Below are 25,712 nucleotides of genomic sequence, written 5' to 3' on the forward strand. Positions count from 1 at the left end.
TGGGCCCACAATGTGAGGTTAAAAGGCCTAAATTTTGAAATTTTACTTGCACTCAACAAAACTTAGGATCTTTCCCCACAAGTATGCCTTTCTGTAACTTTCATGAAAATTGCTAGAGGCGAAGTTAATAAAATTAGAGGTCAAAAATGACACACGACCTGTGGGACTGTCGGTTAGGCCGGCCCTTATTTTTCAGAATTGAGAAAAGTTATGTTTTCCTAGTCTCAAAATGGTCCAAATGAGGTTCATATTCACGTGTTAAAATTTGGTTACTTTAAAATAACGGCAACCCGTGCCCCAAGGGCCCTTAGTACTGAGGACCCTCAATTGAGATATTTGGGGCCGAAAAAGTGCTATTTCTATGTAAAACGTAGAAGTAAAGCCCTTTAGGACCGATTTTCTGTTTGTTTTGACCTATCTTTAAGCGTTTACGAGATATCGTCCGTCGTAATGCAATCCACCCCCCAGGGCGCTACCCCGCACCGCGGCGCCGCTGAGGTACGGCCCGCACCACTTACTAGAGACTTCCCCTCCATCCCCTCCCCTCCATCGGCAAAGGCCTTGCTCCTGCTGGTAAGATTTACATGCTAGTGGTATTGAAGAATTGAAAAGGTTGTTCCTCTTGTGTCATGATTAATGTTTTTTACGCCTACAATGTCAATCTTAACCCTTCAACGCCGTCCTATGTACTGTGCGCCGACTCCTTAAATCTTAGTTTGTTGCCACCATACGACCGCGCACCATTACCGCATGATTTGTTCAAAACTGCTCTTTATGTGCAAAATGTTATAAGTATTTCGTACAATTGTGTTTGTATGAAGGAATGAAAGTAATGACCAGGGCTTCCAGGGCCATAACAGTTGATATAAATATTCAAGGAATAAGAAACGTGGCAGTCAGTTCACATTTGTAGATCAATGTGGAGAGATAGTTATTTCTTATGTACAGTGCGCAAAGGATAGGAAGTGCTAAGTTTTTTAGAATTGAAGGAGAAAAGTGGTGAAAAAACTAGTTTACTATGAATACACGTGACGTTCATTTTTTGTATAGGCTAACAAGGAAAAGTATGAAATCAAGACTAAATTCAGGCAGTGGAAAGGAAAGTGAAGAAATACTTGACTTAAAGTTACTTACAGTGAGAGAAGTACTGCGTGTTTTTCTATAGCCTAATGGGTTTGAAATATATAAACTTGTTGCGAGAAAAACAGTAAGAAATGCGTTTCATCCATGGACCAAAACGAGAATTCCTGTTATTATTACGGAATTCCTGTTACTATTACGGAAAATAAGGCGATTGAAAAGTTAAAAAATTACACAACGAAGGGATAAACTTGCGACGGCATAAAGAGAGAATGGAATCTAGCGTGGGGATTTAAGGAAGAGAATCTTTCACAACAAAACTTGATGAATTGTTTGACATTGCAAGGGGCGGTGCCATTGAATCTTTGACGCACGCAGTTAATCTCTCGGATAAATATGCGTAGAATGAAGAAGTAAAATTCTTATGCAATCGAATAGGAGCACGAAATACAGTTATTGGTGGAATATATTTCAATATGCTCAAGAATAAAGAAAAAGTTGTGGATCACCGCTCCTTGTGCTGCATCTGCCCCCAACAGTGACTTTCAGATCCTAAAATTACGAAAGTGTTAACCTGGACATAGCGAAAGGAATACAAAAGAGCTTTTCAAACCACTTGTGGTACCTGAATGAGGAGTTGGTAGGTTTTTCATTCTTTGACGATTCCTTTTCTGGGTGTGAATAGGAAAACGTGATACGCCATATGAGGACACGTGAGGGAAAATATGATCCACCAAAGATGGCATTCTATAAACGTAGAGACCTGACCACGGTATCTATATCAAATTTTGTCACTATTAATTCGAGAAAGCTATTTAATACATTGGAAATATGAACTGCATTCTTTGATGTGCCCACGCAAGAATGGTATAAACATCCTGATCACAAGAATGATTTGCAAATTATTCGGGGTCTTTAAGCAGTAGATGATTGTGCAGAGAGAGGTGTGAAAACAATTCAAGATGTTAAGTCAACCACGTAGAGGGAAGAGAGCTTTCAAAATTAATTACTAACAATAAGTGTGAATTTTCATCGTAGCACAACCCCTAACGTCCGCAAATACACTTTAAATGCCAAATATGGGGTGTCAGTGAAAGATTAGAAATATGAAAATGTATTTTGCTTTGGTTAATATGTACTGAAATTCATAGATAGGTGAAATTACGAGTAAATTGACCACTTTGATTGGTAGTATTGTCATGGCAATTAAACTCTTTCTAACGTCAGCACATTTCTTCAAAGACTACATCTTGCCATCAGGAGGAAGGTCTTTGCCGATGGAGGGGAGGGGGTGGAGGGGAAGTCTCTAGTAAGTGGTGCGGGCCGTACCTCAGCGGCGCCGCGGTGCGGGGTAGCGCCCTGGGGGGTGGATTGCATTACGACGGACGATATCTCGTAAACGCTTAAAGATAGGTCAAAACAAACAGAAAATCGGTCCTAAAGGACTTTACTTTTACGTTTTACATAGAAATAGCACTTTTTCGGCCCCAAATATCTCAATTGAGGGTCCTCAGTACTAAGGGCCCTTGGGGCACGGGTTGCCGTTATTTTAAAGTAACCAAATTTTAACACGTGAATATGAACCTCATTTGGACCATTTTGAGACTAGGAAAACATAACTTTTCTCAATTCTGAAAAATAAGGGCGGGCCTACTGTCGGTATAATTCCGGAAATCTGCGATCCGACACCCGATTAAATTAATCTCACGGACCTAATCCTTATTGGTTACAGAACGACTTGTGCTCATATGGAACTGTGGCGCAATTCATTTTGATTCCAATGCCCGATTTACAGCAATTCGCAAACAGCATCATTTATAGACCGGCTACGCCACATATGCAAAGGACACCAAGATAGTACCTAGGGTCTGAGGTTTCAGGCGAGATGGAGTGGAAACGTGACATAATGAAAATTGCTCCTGCTTTTTCATTTTCATTATAGTACCTAGGGACATCACTGCGGGCGCTTCACATCTCCATTACTTCACCAGCATTAATGTCTACTTGGCCTACGTGGGGTTTTTGTCGGTTACCCTTCCCCTCAGGCCGGACCATCAGCCATGCAGGAAAAAAAGAGTTGCAGACTTTTTGTCTGTTTACTATGTCTGCTACAAGACAGCCAACAATGCATATATATTAAAAACGTTTTGAAAGCCCTGAAGAGGCACATTTCCTATGAATTGGTCCTTGTTGTATATTAATCATGTAATAGGGTAGTTTCCTTCATCAAAGAAAACGAAAGGCTTCGTTTCCCACCATTAGTGTATTCATAATATACAAATTATTTCGTTTTAGAAATACCGGTATAGACGAATGGCAATGGTCCATTTTTATCCTCATTTGAAAACGTCCAGATTAGCGCCCATGCGATGCCACTCCACGTGACGTCACTGGGACCTAGTTTCTATACGAGTAGATAGGAGTTATACATCGTCTGAGATTACCAATGCATGCATGAGTCACAGAGCTCAGGGAAACATGTCTTAATACTTACTTATTAAATTGGATAAGGTCAGAAACTTTTCTTCGTTTGATAAGGTATTAATAATTCTTATTTAAGACAAGCGCTACCAGCTAGCATGGTACTCTGCTACCTGCTAGCATCCTGCGTCGTATCAGCGCTCAGAGACTCGCCCCAAGGTCACCTCACTTGCGGCAGCGGGAACCAGAACGACGTCACAGAGAGATTTCCCGGCATTCATACTTAGCCGTCGCATTTTCGCGCGCTTGAGAATTTTCACTTTTCATTTAATCGCGAAATATAGATATCGTCATTTAAAAATCTAGATGCGTGAAATACGTACTCCAGGAGTAATAATCTTTCTATTTAGGCAATAAAAAAATAATAGGAAACCACCCTATTGTTAATCTTTTACACTACCGTAAACAATAGCTTTCTGATACTCCACCCACAAAGTGAGGCAAAGGAATTGCGCTTCCATTTATCTCGTGAAAAACCTCTAGAAGTGCGCAACGTTTAAATACATGGGAAATCGTGCAGGTTTGAAGTTTTAAGAATTTTATATTAATGATATTTATAACCAGTGGTGCCATGGCGCCAGAACGCGCCGGAACGCCGTTTCGTCACTGGTTAACGAAAGACATAATAGTCAAATAACACTTTTATCAATTTTGCTGCCTCAAAATTTCTAATGTATACCTACATTCGTAACCAAAACAAAAAACTTGTAATAAAATGTAAATAATAACTTGTAATAAAAGAACACAAAGAGTAATATTGCACTCGTAAAAAAAGTTAAAGGAAGTGCGTTACGGCACTAATAATTTTTTCTATGACGTCGCTGGATACTATGTATATATTCATGCATACTGACAATATAGGAAATAAACGCTTTTTGACTTGACGTCCTTATACTATAAGACTAGAAGACGATGTCTGTGTTGGCCGTCGAAACGTCGGCCCCATCACCACAACTACCCGGTGTATAACCCGTGAAAACATTACTAGATGTGCCTGATCAAGACACTGTTTTCCCTACTGAAGATCTTGCTCGTTACGTTTTTCGGAGTCATATAGTACGCGTAGAACTCAGGGCATCAAGGATAGCAAGCTCCGTCGCATGCAAAAAGATACATTACTGCAATGATTTAAAGGGTTACTTGATAGAACTCCTTAATGACTATCAAGAAAGAATAAAACTTTGCTAGTTCCACAATAATTTATTCAGTCGAGACTGGTTTAGATACAGTGTATCATCTTCCCGCTCTCTTCCAAACACATTGTATCGAAACCGGTCGCGGGTGGATGAATTATATTTTATTCTTTCCTCATAGTCATGAATGTTTTCCATCACTAAACCCCTCCCACCATTTCAGTAATTTGTCTTATTGCATACAACGAAGCCTGTAATGCTTGATACGGAAACAGGCCACTTTGAAGATTCTGTAATATACTTCAAGGTGAGCCTGCCCTGTAAGTGAGTTTTATGAGTAAATATTAAGGATGAAAAACATGCTATGAGCAAGGTCTTCATTCAAAGAAACTGAATATCAGTCAAATTTTCACGGGTTCGACACCGGGTAAGTGCGACGGCTGTGTCGACTTTTCGAAGGCCGACTCTGACATTGTGTCTATGGCATTCAGTATAGGGTGGTTAAGCCAAAAAGCAATTATTTCCTTATTTTGTCCGTGTGCTGGTACAATTTATAAAGTATGGTCTATGCCAAGGTTTATCCTTTCCAGACAGTCAAGATAAATTACGTTTCGGTGTTAAACATGAAGGCATTCATAATTGTTATCCAGGGAGAACTAATTTACTCTCCATCTGCATGTATTATCTTCACTCCATCTGAATCAGCCGCACGCTACGGATTTTATAGCTTTAATATATACAAGATAAATAAGATAGCAAGTTGTTAATTCAATTAATTCTTGCTCGAAGTAATTAATGAATTCGTACTCTATTCAAATTACAGTAAGGTAAATACCTCACGAGTAATGCAAATGCAACATACCTTTGTGCTTCCCGGAAACAGAGGATTAGGTAATTGAATAAAATGCTGGATCAAGATCGCTGTTTGCTCATAGCTTCAAGTCACGTATTCACCTGGCCCTTTAGGAGACTCGACGAACAGCATGCAAATCTCAGGTTGCCTCCAGGCGGCCTAATATTAGTGAACGTGGGGCAGTACGTACACGTGATATTTATAAGCTGTTTCGTTGCATTTGTTATGCATTCAATCCTGGCCGAAATGGGATTCAAGATTACTTGGAATTGACCAGACGATTTCTATTCATATTTAGGAATTATTTGCGGTTGCTACGCTTCCTCATCACGTGATTTGACGCAGATCCTGGCGATTTCCGAAAAAATATGACCCAAATAGATTTGTTCCGAGCACAGTGAGCATGCAATAAAGTTTATTTGGACTTCAAATTACTGCAGTGACCGAAGCAAGGTAAGGAATGGCTTGAAATATCCAGATACTTTGCGAGAGAGATATATCATTATACCATCGTGCATTATAATATATTTATTCTAATAATTTATTAAAATGAGTGTTCTTTTATCAAGTTTCATTTTTGTTCTAAAAACTGCTCCGATTTTTATCGCGTTAGAATTTGACACAAAAATATGAACTACGTTTATATTAGTTTACTAATGTAGGTAAATAAAATTTTTCAGTGTGAGTAAGTAATACTTATCCATCAGAATGAATTATATGTTGAGAATATTTTGCAACTAACTCTTTAGTCAATAATTATATGCGACGTTAGATAACTGGTTATTACTATGTAATGAACTTATTATATAGTAAATGACTCGAGCTGGCATAATGATACACTGATCAACAAATCTTAAAAGCCGCACTAGGTCCACTGAAAAAAGCTGTACCACGTCCATTGTGTGTCCGAATACTTTATGCGCGCTATAGTTTTGCATATTCATCAATTAGACTCAATTTATAGAAAAGTAGCGTCAGTTTCGCGTTCTATCAATTTGTAAACCTTGATCTGAGCAGTTAATGATAATATTACAGTCAGGCTGCGTCCGAAGAATAAGTGAAACGGAGTTTAAAAAAAGCAATGGCTGGATACAAGGGCTGTGCGAATACTTTTTGCACTCACTGTACAAAAAAAAATATAAAAATGAACAAAATGCATTGTTATGCACAAAAAAATGAAATAACTGTGAAAATTCAAAAAATAACTATTAAAATTGAAGTGTCATTTTTGGGGCCAATCAGGGCCGTTCCCGGCTTCCGACGCCGTTTAGTTTTTAGTCTTCCTAGTTTAGAGTGCTTTTGCACGTGCTCACAGGAAGCCTGTCTTTCTAATTCTCCTTCACTAACACTGGAAAGGTTACACTGGTCCCTTTACACTTGTATCGTCATATTCCCCTGATTACGCACTTCGCGTAAAATCATCGCCGCCGAAGAGGTGGTATATATACACACCGGAGGCTGGACGAACTGAGGGTATATAAGCCCGTCAATTTTTGAGGATCGTCGTCGTCGTTGCACTCACTGTATAAACACTCCTTCACCTAGGTGGTCAGTGATCGGTGCTTTTTGGTGCGACCTTTCCTCCCTTTTTTATGGTCAGGTTCCAAGTGAAATTCCAAATTCCATTTTAAAAAAAGGTGGCAAAGCCCACGCAAAAACGCTCCATTATGAGTATCAGACCCAATTCAGTGATATTTATTTATATATTTATTTATTTATTCAGAGTATATATTATTGTTGCAGAGATTTATTCAGAGTTTATATATTGTTAAGTTACCACCGTAATTTACCTTGGCACGTTGGTGACCATTATATTAGAGTTTATCGTTTATAGTTTATTGTACCGAGGTGGCCTGACGGTGGTTTTGCGGGTTTCCTGCCATCCCTAGGGTGGATGCCGGGCCAATACCACTCCCGTACCAGTGATTCAACCCCAGTAATGCTGAAGAAGCGCAAGCCTATAACGCTTCACGAACTTTGCCATTGTTATTGTTATTGTTCTGTTGTTATTCCAAATTATATGTATAACTATTCCTGCTCGTGAACAAACATGTGGAACTGAACTGAGTGACATCGGCATCATATGCCCTGTCACTCAGTTCAGTATCCCAGTTAAGTATCCCAGGGAAACGCCGGCCAATGTCATGTAGAGCCTTATCCGGTTGGAAACCCGAGAAGAATTCAGTCAGGTTTCCAACCAGGTAAGGCAATACATGATGTTGGCCGGCGTTTCGCTGGGATACTTTCCCAACATCTTCAGGGCATATCATGCCGATTTTACTATTTCTCCTGTATATTTATAAACCCTCCTTCACCTAGGTGATCCGTGTACTTGATAATGGCCTCTATGGTTCGAAACATGTCGTACGGACGAAATAAATCAGTGAAAGTCAACGAAGTCTCCTTTTCATTTTCGAATATTAACTTCCGCATAGTTGATCCTAGTACCATTGAATTCAATCAGGTTATTCACCGGGCAAAAATAGTCCGATTCGTCAATCTTCGGATTGTTAACTTATGATGATGAGTAACACATTAATAGTCCGACTGGAGAAATCCTTCATTGCTGTAATCGTGACAGAGTTACCCGGATGTCATCTTGCTCCCTGCACCCAAGTCTTCCTCCGTCCTCCCTTCAGTGGCTACCCCTCCAACCCCTTCCCCTTTTCTCCACCCTCCCCCTCTCCTTTATGCCGCGGTGGTGGGAAGTGATGGTCCCTTTCGACGTTGTGGAGGACGCATTTGTCAACCGTCTCCTCCTCCTCCTGCTGTCGGATTCAAAGGGCCATTTAACGGACGACGAAGCGATAAACGGAGGGGGGGGGGACCCCTTGACGGGCGGCGGGCGACTCACTCACAGACAAGAGAGGGATATTGTGTGTGTGTGTTTGGAAACTAAAACCGAGCCACGCCGCAGCACAAGGTAATCTATTTCGCCCGTTTGACTCATGTACTCGCCCGGTGGTGGTATGGCGCCACGAGTTGTTTCGCGCCCTTTCAAGAGCGTCTCTCGCTTCGCGATGGACGGAAACCATTTGGTCTCGCGCCTACCTTTTGTCTCATGACTACCTTTTCCGCGGTATTCTCGCATAGTTTTGAACAAATTTGGCTGTTTCCTAATAGTAATTATAGACAAGTGCTATTTTCCGATTTTGCAAGAGCCTTATAGATTAATTTGGCAGATAGATTAAAAAATACACTGTCATAATCCACAAATTACTACATTTTCATGCCTAACTTTTCCGTGAGATTCTCGCATAATTTTGTACAAACTTGGCTGTTTCCTAATACCTAGTAATTATAGGCAAGAGCTATTTTCCGATTTTGCAATAGCCTTATAGATTAATTTGGCAGATAGGTTCCAAAATAAACTTATAATCCACAAAGTACTACATTTTCATGTCTACCTTTTCCGTGGTATTCTCGCATAATTTTGTACAAACTTGGCTGTTTCCTTATAGTAATTATAGACAAGTGTTATTTTCCGATTTTGCGCGTGCCTTACAGATTAATTTGGCAGATAGATTCAAAAATAAACTGTTATAATCCACAAAGTAGTACATTTTTATTTCATTTTCCGTGGGATTCTCGTATAATTTTGTTCAAACTTGGTTATTTACTAATGTTATATATATAGAAGAACTATTATCCTCTTTTGGGGAATGAAGTAGTATATATATATATTCCACACAGTATTATTTAGAAAAACTCAACAAGTTTCGTCCTTTTCACAAGAGGTAAAAGATTAAATCGATAGGTAGATAGGGTGGCATTCATACTTGAGTAGGACTTGTTCTTTTACCTCTTGATAATGAACTGAAAAGCTCGTAACCGGTTTTTTAAATTAATACTGCGCGGAATACAACATAGTTTATTTTAGTAATCATCATGCCGCTATTTCAAGAATATAACTTGGGAACCATTTATTTGACAAAATGGCAGAATCCCTGATAACGTGAAGCTTGACGAGTTTCACAGAGGAAATGGTTTTCGGGTTTCCCACCGCTTGTTTTACCAGTTGGTACCAACGTTTCGAAGGCAGTGTCTGCCATCGTCCTCAGACGTAGAATGTAGAGCCAAGTTCTCATCGGTATTTATGCCCGCGAGCAGTGGCGGACCCAGAGATAGGGGGGGCTAAAGTCCTCCTTTGGGTACCCTATTTACATTTTGGTCGGACCCCCACGGACGGATGGGATCTTATCCCCTAGCCTAGCCCCCCTTATCTATATCCTGGAACCGCCACTGATGGAATGAATGAGAATATGGGAAGATGAGATAGAATTTAAAATTTAGAATTCTTACGCTGCAGCTTAAGGCGATTTGTCTAAAAATGGGAGCGATATCGTGTAATGCGAGAGTACGAATGTGGTTTCGACAAAAACAATGAAAAAAATCTCTGTAATATAAGGTTAATGCTCACCACGAGGCTATTTATTTATAAATAAGAACATGAATACTGTAACTGGAATAGAATCAAGTGGTTTAGATGAAAATTACACCACGGCCGGATCAAAATGGTTGCAAAACTTATGAACTTAAATGGGTAATTAATGAATGGCCGACATGTTACGTGCAATAATTTTTCTTTTTGAATCTGGATAGAAGTTATCCATAGGAGCAATATCTTTTTTGTAAAACGATTGACAAATACAACTGTTTTTAATCAAGTAGACACGGACATGCCTCATTAATCTCCAGCATAAGAACCAGTCAAATGAATACTTTAACTTTCAAGGGATAGATATTCGCCAGCTCACGGATTATTCATCTCACGCCTTTTGAAACGTCTTCTTTACCCGTTAAGTCATGTCACGTATCGTTGCTATGACTACAGATGAGAATTCACAATTTTTTTCAACGCAATTATTAAAGGCTTGGGATAAAATTTAATTCCCGTCCATAACAGAGATTTTGCTGTACTGTTAATTTCTAAAAATGCCAATCAACCCTTACTCTGTCAAAATTCCTTTAAAAATATTTCCATAACGTCAAATCCCGAATTTAAGTTAATTAGCACGCAGTTTATTCAATAAATATTCAGCACTTTTTCCAGCAGTGTCAGTTTATTGTACCACCGTTTTCATTCAAACGGCGCATTTTTACTTCTGGGTAGCATTAATTAAACAACTTGAAAAGTAAAGCAGCGACAAGCGTTCCTATAATTTGTATCACATTTGTTTTATTTTCACGATCCACCAAAATTTAGCCTCTTATCATCACGATATTAACATCCCGACATTGTCAACTTTATTACTATGCGATAAAGTAGCATAAGTATCAACAACATCATTAATCATTACAGATGTAATGAAGTCTCATAACAATAACACGTCAACGTATTATAATCGCTTTCGTTAGGAGACAAGAATAAAATCTATTGACTTGCAGGTATTTATTTCATAATTTTACATGCGGACCACGTTTTTTTATTTGTTTTTGATGTCTGAAACGTTCTTCTTAAATTTATCTCAACTTCCTCATGAAACATATTTGAATTTATCAATGACTATAAGGGCTGCTATTCCCTTTCTTTTTAATAAAACGTGGTATTTTAACATCATCAGTTGTCAACAATCCTAAGATTGGTTTGACGCAGCCATCCATTCCTCTCTCCTATCCACCAGTCTTTTCATAGCGACGTATTTCTTCTCTTTTACATCATTTATAACCTGACCTCTGTAACTCATTCGGGGCTTTTCCTTGTCCTTCTTCCCTTCCACCTGTCCTTCAACAAATAGCTGATTAAAATGTGCTGTGTAAAAGCAAAATTTTAAATAGTAAAGGCCAAGATACCAGCTTCTTTATGGCTGTACACTCGGAAAGATACCGTAAGATTCTTTCACGACATTTAAGTGGGAGAATTGACGTGACAAATGATCAAATGCAATTCACTCCGGTTCTTGGTAAAACCTTATCCCTCTTCTGTGGCGTGGGTCGTCTCTCAAAAGGAGGAGACCCGACACGTAGGCGCGCGTGACGACGGGGCACGCGTAGGAGGGAAATAGACTCGCGCGTGGGAGCGCCATCTGCACGCGGGGGCGGAAAACCTTTAAAAAAAAAAAGACTCGCGAAGTCCGCAAAACGCCAGGGTACTTTTTTACCAAGAGTTCCGGGATGCCCTCCAATTCTTTCCTCATAAACTGGGAATGCACCTTCGGAGCAATCCACTTGTTCCCAAATTTATTTCGCGCCCGCCGAGAATGAGGGCTTACCTGGAAAATGGAGTTGGAAAATAGAGATAGCTACCACGCGCAATGCTTCACCCAGGGAGCTAGTAACTGACACGGACATTTGAAGACGAGCGGCCTCTAAAAATTCCTCGGGCGGAAATAATTTAACGCAGAAACCTGATACTCGAGCTTGGACTAAATTCCTTTCGGAGGAAAACATCACCACGGCAATGTCTGTTGATTGAGTTGGTATGCGATCAAATATTTTCGAAATTTCCTCCTAAATTGCGTTAAATCGGAACTGGTCTAAATAATTTGAAATGCTTTGATCAAAACCACCTACATATTCTTTAAGCGTGTGAGCCAGCACAAGTAAAAGAGATGCAAGATAATTAGCTAATGGTAGGAAAATATTCTTCAGGAAACTGCTGAAGCAGATGTAATTCCACAGGAAATATTTAATTAATATTCAGGATGTATAAACCTACATCCAGATGCGTATTAGTGCAGAAATTCACAATTCAAAAATATTTCTAACGATACAGTACAACTAATTCCAAAAATATGTATAAAAATGCTCCTCTACAGTTTTACAACGAGCACTTATATTCGCAGATACTTGATTTCTGAGTTTATCAGGTCTCTTAAAAAAAGTAACATGTATGTAACTATTACCGCGAGTTTTTCTAACATAAATTATTGTGTACCCTATTTTTTCGAGAACGTATTTCACTTCCATATTACCATTTTCACGATCTGAGAAATTACATTTATTGCCCCAAACGGTTACATTTTTTTTCAATGTACACTTACTTCTTTTGGAGCTCTTTCTGTGGTGCGAATCGATACAAGAAAGCAATGTGGTTCTCCCATCACAATTACTTCCTCTCATGACATCTGTCCGATTCTAGACACTCGACAATATCCAGTCATGATAAGTGCTTAGGTGAGATAAATGGAATACTCCTACTGTGTATCTTCTGAAATTATTAAGTAGAGCAAGAGTAACCCGAGTCCCCAGCTATCTTTTAAATGTAATACTAACTCGTATAGCCAATCCATATTTTCTCAAATTTACTCCAATGATGTTCTACAACGCTTACCGTCGCTTAACGGGTTATGACTTCACGTTGGAACAAAGCAGTAATTCTCCTGGATGCGAATATAGGTATTTATTTCACACGACCGACTATTGAACAATAAATATGATAAATCAAACGAGTCAAAATTAAGTTATGCATTACAATATAATCGAAAGCCCCGCATCATCATTTAACTTCCCGTTGTCCAAATCTCCAAAATGTCAACATAACACTCGTGAAGATTTAAATGTTGGAAACAAAAGAGTCTAAGCCTATACTGATACTCAAAAATTCAATAATAATATTGTCAAAGGCTATAAAAAGCGTGGAAGTGCTTACAAGAGTGGGAGAACAGAGTAGTCTTCTAAAAATGCTGAGAAGAAGACGGGACAATTTCGTCGCTCACATCATTAGGAATGGCATCCTATTTAATAAAGACAATAGTCAAAAGACAGATGGACGGGAAGAAGAGATATGGACTGCTCCATAGAGTAACATTAAGTAGGTAATTGAGGATGCAAAGGTTGAGAAATACGTCACCATGGAAAGGGTAGCAGATAGTAGAGTAGAATGGAAAGCTGCGCCAAACCAATCTTAGGATTGTGGACTCATGATGATGATTTTATAATGTGTAAGGCATCCACATAACCAAGTGAACCAAAAAGTAAATGATAGGTGTAGAGAACGCAGACTTACCGTGGCGGATTAAGAAACATCACGGGTAGCCAAGCGGTGAGTGGTCGCCAGCATTCCAATTATTTCCGCATATTTAGCGAGGCCATTATCTTCGGCTTCCATTTTCGTGTACATGATAAGTTGAGCCTTTCCTCAGGATAGCCATCGTAAAAGGCGCCATCAGTCCTCACATCACTACAAAAGACAAATCAGAATCCGCCTAAGTGGCAACATCTCTCACTAGCATTCACGACTCCGATTAATTTAGAGAGACCATGGAATCCCTCAGGTTCATGTGGAGCGCATATCGCTTGCATAAATCAAGGTGTCCAGAGTTACTGATTCATCCACTCCACAACGGACAGCCCGAACTACTGGGGAGGCAGCCATGATCTTTTAAAGATATTCTCACAAAGACAATTCCTTGTGTCACGTATAAGCGCAATTAGACACACAAAGGATTTTTACGAGAAACTATTTTAGGGGTTGTTTTTTCAGCGATTCACCTGTATTTGCACAATTTCATATTTACCACAAAAATATTCTGTACCCAAACAAACCTTTACCTGCACATCTCTCCAAAATTATAAAAATTACGCTCGTACCCTTTGGCTTTTAGGGATATCAGACTTACTTTAACAAGAGAAAAGGTCTTTAAGTTGAAATAATCTGAGTAATCATTAAAAATAACTAACCTTTTATTGCCAGGGTTTACAATATTATATCGCGAAATTTAAAAAAAAATATCATTTGGATTCAGAGATGAAAAACAAGAGATAGCGTAATAAATGTTAACTACTCCAAAACTTTCCAGGAAAAAACTTAATTTGACTGGACTAATAACACCACGCTCTTTAATTCTTGTCTTAAACGTTCGTCTCGTATCAACGGCCTACGCAACAATATGAAATATTTTAGCCCTAAGGAGGCCTCCCGGCACGGGAAGAATGCCTCTGTTTTGATATCCCCCACAACATTGAACGTTAATATTTGGATCGCGAAAGTTTTGAAAAATCAACTTCAATCTAAGTTTGGCAAATTCATATTCTTTGAAGTAGAAGTCTTTAAATGCCTAACAGGCCGGAATAGTAAGGTTGTAGCTGATAATTACAAAAAACCTCATCAAGAAGAATAAATGAAACTCGCAAAAAAAATATCCTCAACAGGATACAAATGTATCCCACAAATGATTGCAAAATAACTTTAAGACGATCTTACTATGAATTTGTATCGATTAACAAAATACGTCAGCATCACAATGACTTTTTATGATATCAATACAATAAAATACAATATCCAGATAATTTTGATCGTTTCAATAGTGGCTACAGCCAAAAAAATCATTTTTATAATTAAAATTACGAAATCATTCTGCATTAGTGTTAAAGGAAAATGTTATCTATTTACATTTTCAGGAAGTAAATAAGTACTTTCAAATCAGACAAAATTCTATGCCAAAAAAATTTTTTCATTGGATATTTAAAACAATTGCGCAAAATAAATATATTTTAACCATTCTGGGAGCAGTAACTCGTATATATTCCACAAATTTAATTGAAAGCCCGATCAGATTTAATGAGAATACATAGTATTCAAGGGTTACTAGTAATACCAATGTTTTAAAATTCATACAATATTATCAACTCTAATTTAATTACCCGTCAGTTAAAGGAATTCGCTGTTATAGCATTTGAAAATTTTCAGAGCATATAATATTCAATAATCCATTAACAGTCAGTAAAATTTCTACATGTTACTTTTTATGCTTCATCAGCTGCGTTGACAAAAATATCACTCTAAAAAAAATGAATATTTTTCAAAACCTGGAGGCCGAAAAGCTCGCAGCTGGTTTACGCGAGATGTTGAAAAGATAATACCTCGGGGCGAGTTATAATCGCTGAGCATTGGAGTATTTTAGGACGACGAGGCTAAATTGACGGCCGACGATTCATTAACGACCGTGCCGTGTTCATACTATAATTCAGTCATCGGGAGAGAGGGTGAGTTTTACTGTTGGAGTTGAAGAACACCATACTGGAGAGGAACAGCTATTCGTCGTGAGTGAATAAGGCCGAAAACAACAGCCGTGGGAACCAACTCACTTCCAAAAGGTCTCGTTTCGATGCACGAGGCCGAAATGATAAACTGGATGAGGTAAAGAGGCTTAATAACTTGGGAACTACATGAAGGAAGCCACTCTTTGACTCAGTATTCATCTAAATCTGATGAAACATGAATGAAAATTGAACTTTGTTTTTCCACATATATATTTATTTAAACGCTACCGCGGTTTCGACGCACTGCGGTGGTGTTTAAATAAATATATATGTGGAAAAACAAAGTTCAATTTTCATTCATCACGAGTAAATTCCATAAAGTGACGCCTCAAACAAACAACTTGATGAAACAGATCTTGTCAGATGATCGCGTGTTCATCATCACTTGATCTGTTTCAAGAAAGAAACAAATTTTATAGAGGTCTGAAGATATTGACGCATCATAATGACAGTGGCTCAGTTTCTATCTTTATCTGATGAAACATGATCAGATGTCCATCATCACTAAAACTGTTTCAGGACGTAAACAAATTTTGTAAAACTCTGATTTTATTAATGAATTATAATAAGTTCAACCGATTCAGACGTGATATAGTGGAAGTTCAACATATTGAAATAAAAGTTAGTCGCACTTTTCCACAATCACAGTAGGCGGAAGTCGAAAAAAAGCTTGACAAAACCCTTAAGTTTCACTTTTTTTGGAAAATAAAAATGGTGTAGTGTAATAGTATGATGTCTGAGGATTAAGGAACTGTAGCTATTTAAGTATTTGGTTTATCGCTAAAGTCATTAGAAACCGTAAAAAATGAGAAAAAATAGTAAAAATCGGAATTTCAGCAAAAAATTGCGTTTTTACTTTGGGGCCGTAGTTGGAGTATTTACCCTCGGGGCCGTAATTCGCTTCAGCGAAGGAATTACACGACAATATCGTTTTTCTTGTTTATACTAAGGAAGCAGATGGAAGTAAATATGAATTTTGAAGGAGGAAGAGACAATTTCAGCTGTCTTTCAGGACAGAATGGGACATTTAGTAGAGGTTCCATAAACGGGTAGTGGAACGACAAATTATGGAGATCCCGGGAGGCGCTTCTTCTCCAAACCAAAGTTGTCAGCGGAAATTTCTTGTTCGTAAAAAACAAATTACTTGTATAATTTTTTGCTTAATAATATTTTATTAAAAGCAGCGTGCTTGGTGAAAATTTACATAGAAATAATACCTGGTCGTCATATTTTTCCAGGTATTAATGAGGAGATAATCGTGAAGTTTTCGACCATTCTGAAAGCCTTATTTAGTGGACTTCCGATTGATGTATGATTTATCTTTTCTTGCACTGCTGCCCTTTATATGGAGTACTATTCATGGCACTTAATGCCTCAACTGTACATAATATTCTTATATATGTGGTGCCTTTTGAAAAAGCAGCAATGCTACGTATCGAGCAATTGTCGGAGGAGGCCCTTGAATCGAGACATAAGGATATTCTGAGGTTCCGGAAGCAACATTCCTGCAAACATTCAAGAATGGTGTCATTCGAGCATAGTTTTGGAAGACTTTTTCTATCTTCGAAACCCATATACATCATTGTCTACAGATTAATCAGGAAAATTTGAAAGTACCCAAAGAAGCAAGGGATCTCCTTCTGATTGATGGGAACACAAGTCGGATGGAAACAGCGTTGAGTTGATTCAGATGACGATGATCTTTATTTATATATACATCATTTAAATTTCATTCATTTCAGATACAGAAACATGTTTACATTCATAATGAAAACAATAAAAAAATATTTATATCATTTGAGTGGACTACATTGATAAAATTCCTAACCTTACTATATGGGCGTACCGATATATCTCGGAAAAGTTTTTCAGGGTAATGTATCGATGTTTTAACTCATTGATTTTACCTGTAGGAAAAAAATACTTTATTATTACTGCCTTAAATTCAGCGCTTTTAATATTCAAAGAAGGGTATTTTACTGTTTTCGCCATTTTGTTTTAGAGAGACCCTGAATGGTCTACAGCGAAAATAACATTATACTCGGATTTAGAAGTTGATAATCGTTAAAAATGGAAAAATCGTGGATATGCGTTAATAATAACGGAGATATTAGTTTTGTCAAGCTTTTTTCGATTTCCGCCCACTGCTCGACGCGTTAAATGATTGTGAATATTTGAAACTACCGTTAATTTCAATATGAATTACAATGACTTGATCGAATGTAGTTGATGCTTTATCACGAATCGGATAGTGTATACACGAGTACGTTAATATACTTTGAATTGATTGAGGTTTCTCAGTAAACATGCTGCTAACAAATAATAAACTCAATAAATAAATAGGTATATATATTTCGTGAAAGGGAGAATATGAACTACCCGACCATAAAACTCCAAATATTGGTGATATTAGCCATATATAACGAATTTTCAATTATTTTAAAGCAACCATTAATTAAAAATTACTAACTCATTTATTTATACAATGGGAAAACAATTCTGGGAAGCAGTTATAAATTTATTTTGAGATCTTTTTGACCTTATGCATTACAAGGGAGGTTTGTGACAAATGCAGAACGACGCGACGTTACCTGAAAAATTCCAAATATGCCTAAATTTATCAATGTTATCAAACATATTCACCGAGCAAAACTTTTAAAAAAATAATAATTTGCTATTAATGACGCATGAGTAGAGTTCTACGAAAAAAAATGTTTGCATTTCACGGAGGAAAAGCTTCATTTTTTCGCCGAAATCGTATTTTTTCATAAGTTCAAGCTCAATGGGGAAAGGGTTAGCATTATCACGTTGAATTTAAACTTTTTCAAAATCATTTATGCCCATTTTGCAACTTTAAGGGTGTCCCACAGAAAAAAATAACATTGAAATTTCGTAAAAACCCTGGTTTGAGATAATTCCGCCACTAATAAATATAATGGACACTTTGAAATACCCATGTTTCTAGGCCACATGAGCTAAACAAATTGAATCACTGGTTTACAATATCCACTCATTCCGCGTTGAAACGTAAGAAACGCATTGTGGTGCATCTTTTGTTTTTGATCGGTTTTTAAAAATGTCCGAAGCGCAGAAGTAGGCGCTAAGCATTATTTCTCAAACCCTTATAATATATTATCCCAAAGAGAAAGTCGGATTGCTCCGCCGTTAGCGACGCGAGTGGTGACAATGTCACCTGGTGACATTTAGTAAACCCGTTCAAATGCGCGGCGGGTGACGACTCATCTATTGATGACTGGAGACTCTATTGTTATATACGTGGTTTCCAATAATATTCATAATATCGCCATATTGGTTTGACTAACCTTTAGGCCACATCCATAAAAGGATATAGCCTCAAGGTCGCCATAGTGTGGGCTGAAATACGCAAAAACCACCGAAAAGGTTTTATTTCTTCACAACAAAAATTTTATTAAATATAATGAATGATGAATGAATAAATTATTTAATGGGTTAAATTTTTTCAGAATACTTACTATGGGCTGATACTTTTTGCTGGTGGGTTAACTTATTTCACGCGACGGAATTACAAGTGATAATACGTAATGATATTCATAAATATAATAATATAATTACTACGATAATAGTTATAAATAAAAAATCACATTGCTTGACCATTTAATGGAATATCTCACTCGCAAAGAGGAATCACTTCATATATTTTATTTTATATTTACAAGTAGTGTCAATATCCTTAAATCATCTACCATAACTAATTTGCGCTACGGTAACTAAAAATGGTTATTGAGTGAGAGACGGAGCCCGAGTACATAGTTTCTTCTGCTTGAAATTTATTTGGCAGGCTATAATTTATAGAGTTTAAAAGTTCATAAGTGAAATTTTGAGTTCATAGCTACGTCAATAATACGTTTCATTTTCCTCAATGAAAGATACGACATTATGAGAATTTCAAACTTATTTAGCAGTCATAATGACTACTTGAAAATTTTAATTAACATAATGAAAGCACTTGTCTATTAACACACTTCTTTATTTCAACCAACTCTGGTTACGGTCCATAATGGTGGGTTAATAAGGCACATAATGTCATAGAAATACAACTGAAGTGTGGTCGATTGAAAAAAGAAGTGCTGAAATGGGAAAGTGCTTTCATTATGTTCAATATCAAAGATTTTCACCGAATTTCGCCGGAAACTGTATCTTTTGTCGAAAATTTTATTAATTTCCGAAATGCTAACAATAAGCGAGGGATGTATTAGCCATGTGGCCCGTATTAGACGTGGATTCCATTAAATAGCCGTGGGATGTATTAGCCGCGTTTCGCTGCTGATCCATAGCAGGGATGGCAATACAAACGAAAAGAAAGTCAAATCCAGGAAAATTTCAACAGTTTCCTGCCCGTGAGCGAAAAATAGAGAAGAAAAAGAATTAAACCCGAGGAGCTAAACTCAAGGACGAAACGAAATCGGAGTCAAAACTACTTCGGGACGAAACTAAACTAAACCTCCCGGATGAAACGAATCACAAATTATTTTCCACACTGGAGAAGCTACGTGTTTCACCTTCTAACAGTTAGTTTCGACCCACACACCGAGTACGAAGTAGAGTTTCGACCTATCGCCATTAGATACATGGGTCACTCATATTTTTACCACTAACAGGACAACGGTGAACGAAAACTGGCCATTCGATTTTTAAGCACAACTCTCTATATGCTGTCATGAAATGGGTCGCAACTATTCCCTCTTGTCAACTGCATTCAACATCTGGGATCAAAACTTAACTATGAGCAGCGGAGTTTCGATTAATTTAGTTTCGTTCCTGGGAGTAAAGTTTCGTTCCGGGTCGAAACTATACTTTTCGATGATTTAATAATAGATAATTTTAGATTTAATTATAATAGATAGATAATTTCGATAGTTCCGATACCGGGAGCGAAATGTAGAAAAGAAACGAAATAGATTTGAACCCGGGGGGCTAAACTCAGCGTCGAAACTAAATCGGAGTCAAAACTACTTCGGATCGAAACTAAACTAAACTTATGGGACGAAACGAAACGTAGATAATATTTCGCACCAGAAAGATCACGTACTTCACCTTCGAAGAGTTTAGTTTCGACCCACACACCAATGAAGTAGAAGTTTGGCCTACCGCATGGGGCACTCATATTTTTAGCACTAACAGGAGAACGGTGAACACAAACTGGCCATTCGATTTTTAAGCACAATGTTTTAGTCTCTCTATATGCTGTCATGAAATGGGTCGCAACTATTCCCTCTTATCCCCCTCCGCTCGACTTCTGGGATCGAAACTTCACCATGAACAGCAGAGTTTCGATTAATTTAGTTTCGTTCCTGGGAGTAAAGTTTGGTCCCCATTTGAAACTAAACTCCTTGGTTATTTTAATTTCTTGCGGGCACGAATCTAAACCAAGATCTCGAATTATCGCTTCCCTCCAGGTTGAAACGAAACATTTTCGTTTCGTTTCACTTGCCATCCCTGATCTAAATGTTCAAATCTCGAGTTAAGTCTTCGGATAACCCTATACAAAAAATCCTGTATAAAAATACTCGTGAGACAAAGAGACTCAATGGCACGTACCAGCCCCCACCCGGGCTGATTTAAATTCACTTACCTATGACTTGCCCGGGTCGTGGATGTCAAAGATAATTGATTAAATAAACCTTATAATAGCACGCACGTGTATTAGGGCGGATCGCAAAAATCGATTTTTTTCAAATCCATCTGGCCCAATGAAAAAAAGTTGTGGGACCGATCAAAAATAAGGCCTGAAAAATTTGAGACCTGTACGTGAACCCCTGACCCTCGCTCAAATGCAATTTAGGGGGGGAGGGTCAAAATTCGAAAAACATAATATTTTATGGTCATTTCCTATAGATTTTGCCGAGTTACTGCCCTTTTAGAGCAAAAATTTCGTGATTTTTGACGTATCTGCCACCGATTAGCCACAAAATGCCTACTTTGAGTCCGCGTCCGCGAAGAAAATATTCCAACGCCCACGCAGCGTCGCGGATACCAGAGCCGTAGGCCGATCCCTTCCCCTCCACGCACGCTTCTTCCCCTCCCACGCCTCTAATACAGCAAAATTCATCCTGCGCATGCTGCTAGGAGGTCGTTTATCTTTGATAATATAAATCAGAATATGGTAGAAGGTAAAAAACGATGCGTAGTTAGACGACTTGTCCCTTATTTGGCGCCTCGTTGGCGTTAAACAAATCGATGTTACCAACTTTCAGAGTAGTGATGAAATATTTTTAGATCTGCGCACGCAGGAAAGGAGACTACGGTCTATAAAGACGCCTTTCGAGTGTCTATGAAGGTGTGCGAACTATGGTGACGCGCTTCTCTTCCATTATGAATGTGACTAAATGGATTTAGCGGTACCACAGGAAGTACTAAAACTTACGGAAAATCGTAATAGGCCAAAAGAAGGGTTTTACGTATTGAAGTATAAGACTCAAACAATTTTAAAGGAACATTTTCTTTATTATGCGATATTTTTGCGTGCATTTTTTTAAGTGCATGGAGGAGCATAAGGTTCCCCCAATGAAGAAATATTTTGAGAAATAATCTGACGAAAAGAAAGATGATGGCTGCTGGATTGAATCCTAAAGAAACTTGACAACTGAGGAAAAAAGGGAATCGTAGGAGAGCGTTGAGTCATCATCGTCAAACCTCTTACGGGAAAATAGTATCAAAAATTTTCTTCATCAATTCATCCGAAGAAAATTAATCTGGCGAGAAATTAGCCGATTTGTATCTCTACTTACCGCATGAAATAAACATTAAGGAATATAAACTCAAATTGGAACTTCTTCGGGGAAAATGCGTCTGCCAACTGTGATAGAGGTATATGCAAGAACCAAGAAACAGCAATGACCTTTCCCGCAACTTTAGCTGACGCAAAAGTCATAACTTCGTAAGATATATCAAAGCTAGTGTACCAGAATAACTTTCGTAGACAGAAATAGATTCTAATTACTGTGAATAAGAAAAGAGAGGTGTCATCAAAGGGCCTTATTTTATTGGAATGAAAGACTATACTCTTGTCTGATGAAAAAAGGGAAGAGGACTTATCAATACAAGTTTATAGGGGAATGTGTGGTGTTAGTTGAAGAAACAGGGTCCCACTTTTGGAGGTTTGCCTCCCCCGTCGGAGGATTAGCAAAAGTTATAAAATCTGCGATTATCGATTCCTTTCCGAGTGAAAATTAGATACACAGAATTAAAAAGGATTTGATTATGATGGTACCAAGCGAATACCGCCCAAAAAGGAGGCATCATACCTTTGCTATAAGCATAATTCCAACACCCCTTGCAGTGTGGGTAGACTCTTCTCGGGATTCCCACCGGGTTAATTTTTCCATAATGGCCAACATTTCAAGCTCCGACTGGGGCTCATCCTAAGAGATAAATTTTGTTGAACCCGAAAAGAGTTTACCCACATCATTCGCCGGGAAAGCATCAAGTCGTATTTCATCCCTTACAGTGGTCTATTTGCTAATTGCACTATGTTGACTTGGATTTGCGACATAAACGTTGGGAGGGTAATCTAGGGACCCAATTTGCGTTTCTTCAAGGATGCGTTTGGCGACCAATCCGAGATTTTTTTAATCGCTGCATTTTAATATCGTCGTAAAGGACTACCCGCTGATGATATTTTAGAGAGAGACTCCGGTTCCTTCGGCTATATCTGAGCTTAGCGCTGTGGAATTAAAAACTCTATTGATAAAAGTTCAAATTTGAATTTCAATATTCCTTTTATTATACATACGGACGAGAGATTCGCGAAATAATTTACCAAAACTTTGTTGACAGCAGCAATAGACGAAGAATGACACTTACATAAGAAATACAGACTGGAAAGCAGGTAATTGAGTAATTCTTTCGTGATTGTTCCTCACTGGACGATGCTGATACATCAAATATTAGTAAGACTAACGAAGAAAGATGCACTTGGTGTGAATTTTGGTGCATCTGGGGCGTTCGAGAGGGGGGCGGGGAGGGTACGCCGGCGGCCTTCACCCTTATTCATCCATTTAGTCACAGCTGTCGGACAATACCGGAATAGAAGTGCATAACCTAAGTCCCCAAACCTTCATAGCCACTCGAGAGGCGTCTTCATAGACCGTAGTCTCCTTTCCTGCGTGCGCAGATCTAAAAAATATTTCATCACTTCTCTGAAAGTTGGTAACATCGATTTGTTCAACGCCGACGAGGCGCCAAATACGGGACAAGTCATCTCACTACGCATCGTTTTTTACCTTCTACTATCTTCTGATTTATATTATCAAAGATAAACGACCTCCTAGCAGCATGCGCGGGATGAATTTTGCTGTATTAGAGGCGTGGTTGGGGAAGAAGCGTGCGTGGAGGGGAAGGGATCGGCCTACGGCTCTGGTATCCGCGACGCTGCGTGGGCGTTGGAATATTTTCTTCGCGGACGCGGCCTCAAATTAGGCATTTTGTGGCTAATCGGTGGCAGATACGTCAAAAATCACGAAATTTTTGCTCTAAAAGGGCAGTAACTCGGCAAAATCTATAGGAAATGACCATAAAATATTATGTTTTTCGAATTTTGACCCTCCCCCCCTAAATTGCATTTGAGCGAGGGTCAGGGGTTCACGTACAGGTCTCAAATTTTTCAGGCCTTATTTTTGATCGGTCCCACAACTTTTTTTCATTGGGCCAGATGGATTTGAAAAAAATCGATTTTTGCGATCCGCCCTAACGTGTATTGCTGGTTACATTCCGTTTCTCCTTAAGCATAGCTTGAGAATGGTGAATTTGGGATAAAATCAATGCATGCAATATTCGTCAAAGTTATTCAAATTTGAGGCCAATTATTTTCCTACAAAATATAAATACCAAAAGCACGTACGTACGTTCTCGTACTTTATGTCACCAAATGCACTAATACCTACCTTAAGAACAACTGCGCTAATTTTCAGCATCCATACTCAAAAAAACTTTTTGTGGGTTTGCGCCAGCTTTTTTCGGTTTCAGCTCGCAGTGCTGTTGAATTATTGAGTGAGTGAGTGAGATTACTGTCATACCTATCCACATTATTGTTCACATTTATTAACTATTAATATATTTAAAAACATATGGTGCTTCGACCGCAATAGAGAGTTCTAAATTTGAGGGATTGGAGGAGGTATAAACCAAAGACAAATCATATTTTATACACACAAACGGTATATGTGCATCCGACATGGAAATTCTCTAACGTATGCTATATGAGGAAATGTTTTTCAGTAACCAGCAGCATGTAATTTATAGAAACTTGTACAGGATTTAAGGAAGGCTCTTATTCTGCGAGGGAATCAAATCCTCAAATGTTCAAACCGCTCGAAAAATCAGGGTCTGCTTCCCTCAAGCAAGTATGTAAATCCCTTCCAAGCAATTACCACACACACTTTAACGAATAAGGTAGTACATAAAGGCTGATAAGAGAGCCAATTGAGATCACCGAAACGCCAAGAAATTTCAACACGGAAGATGGATACCAACAGAATGGTTAGAAGAGAGTAATCCAGAAACCGGCCAATCACAGCGCAGCAGTGAGAAAACGAACGCTATATAAACGCAGCTGAAATTCTTTTCTATGCCTTTCCCTCGTGTAGAATTCATAAGTAAGTTATTATTATATTAATTGTCAAATGCTGCAATATGCTTGATTTAAAAAAAAATAAAATTAATAAATATACACATAAAAAGAAAACTGCTGCTTGTAATCAAAAAATAATTTTAATAAAAAGCAATTATTAAAAAAATGAATTGATCAAAAGAATCTTGAAAAATAACAAGGAAATTCCGTTTTCAAAAAGATCACAATGTTTTCTATTTTTCCTTAATTTCAATTCAATTATTATTTTTAAGTTTCCGCTCACACATACGCAACACTACTCCCACATCATAAGCAAATGCCCACAATAATAAATGTAGTTAATAAGCTGGTTCGGGTGAACTTGGTTTTCTGGGACAGCAATAACGCCACATAATTGAGCCGATATCGGCGCTTCGACATGAAGTAGCCTGGTGGAATCCCGGCGAAACTGTCGTCAACCTCTGACAACCGACGCGGCGGAAACCCGGAAGTTTGAGCAATCGACGGAACCAGCGCAGAGAGTCTTCATAATACATTTCATCACACGTATAGATTTGCTACATCGCAATTT

This window comes from Ischnura elegans, chromosome 11, assembly GCF_921293095.1.
Source record: "Ischnura elegans chromosome 11, ioIscEleg1.1, whole genome shotgun sequence".
Lineage (NCBI taxonomy): Eukaryota > Metazoa > Arthropoda > Insecta > Odonata > Coenagrionidae > Ischnura > Ischnura elegans.